The sequence below is a fragment of the Pteropus vampyrus genome, unplaced genomic scaffold (assembly GCF_000151845.1).
Source record: "Pteropus vampyrus isolate Shadow unplaced genomic scaffold, Pvam_2.0 Scaffold81, whole genome shotgun sequence".
NCBI lineage: Eukaryota > Metazoa > Chordata > Mammalia > Chiroptera > Pteropodidae > Pteropus > Pteropus vampyrus.
The window spans coordinates 9,097,527-9,099,217 of record NW_011888862.1 but is presented as its reverse complement, the minus strand read 5'-3'; positions in this window follow the sequence as shown (position 1 = coordinate 9,099,217).

Below are 1,691 nucleotides of genomic sequence, written 5' to 3'. Positions count from 1 at the left end.
GAAGACCCAACTGAAATTTACTTGAACAGTTGGGATATTTATTATCCCACATTTTTGTATTTGTTAAGAACATTTAACATAAGATCTATTTTCTTAGTAAATATTAAGTATCCAATACAGTATTGTTAGCTATAGGCACTGTGTATTATATAGTAGATGTCCAGAACTTATTAATCTTGCATAACTGAAACTTTGTACCCCTTTAACCATTACCTCTCCATTTTCCCCTACCCCAGCTCCTGGCAACCACCTTCTATTCTCTGCTTCTCTGAGTTTGACTATTTTATATTCCACATATAATCATATAGTATATGTTTTTCTGTGTCTGCATAAAGTCCTCCGGCTCCAACCTTGTTGTCACAAATGGCAGGATTTTCTTCTTTCTTAAGGCTGAATACTATTCCATTGTAGGTGCATACCACATTTTCTTCATCCATTCATCCACTGATGGACATGTAGGTTATTTCCATATCTTGGATATTGTAAATAATCCTGCAGTAACCATAGGTGTGCAGTTATCTTTTTGAGATCCTGATTTTGATTTCTTTGGATAAATACCTAGATCATATGGTAGTTCTATTTTAACTTTTTGAAGAATTTCCATACTGTTTTTTAATAATTTCCATGCCAGTTTACATCCCCACAAACAGTGTACCAAGGTCCCCTTTACTCTACAACCTTGTCAACACTTGTTTTTACTTTTTTAAAAATAATAGCCATCCTAACAGGTGTGAGGTAACAGCTCATTGTGATTTTGATTTATATTTCCCTGATGATTAGTGATGTCGATCACCTTTTAATATACTTCTTGGCCCTGTATATGTCTTCTTTGGAGAAATGTCTATCAAGATCATTCATTTATATTTTTAAATTAGGGTATTTGTTATTGAGTTTGATAAGTTCCTTATATGTTTAGATATTTTCTTTCCTTCCATATGTTGCCTTTTCAGTTAGTTAATTGTGTCCTTAGTTGTGAAGAAACTTTTTAGTTGGATGTTATCTCATTTGTTTATTTTTGCTTTTGTTGCCTGTGTTTTTGTATCATATCCAAAAAGCCATTGTCAGAACTAGTGTCAAGGAGCTTTTGCACAATATTGTATTCCAAGAATTTTATAGTTTCAGGTATTTAAATCATTCAATCCATTTTGAGTTGATTTTTGTGTTTGATGTAAGTTAAGGGTCTAAATCTTTTGTACATGAATATCCAGTTTTCCCTATCATTTATTTATTACCATTTACTAATTTACCATTAAATTTATATTTATTTAAAATTTATTTAAGACTCTCTTTTCCCCATTTTGTATTCTTGATACTCTTATTGAAGATTAGTTTACTGTGTGTGTGGTTTTATTTCTAGGCTCTCTATTCCATTGATCTATGTGTCTGTTTTTGCATGTACACCATACTGTTTTGATTACTGTAGCTTTGTTATGTAATTTGAAACCAAGAACTGTGATACTTTCAGCTTTGTTATTCTTGCTCAAGATTGTTTTGACTATTTATAGTCTTTTGTGAATCCATATAAATTTTAGATTTGTTTTTATTATTTCTGTGAAAAATTACATTGGAGTTCTGATAGATTGCATTGAATCTCTAAGTTGCATTGGGTAGTATGGGTTTTTAAAAAATATTAATTCTTCCAATGCATGAAGACACACTATCTTTCCCCTTCCTACCTTCTACCATTGCAG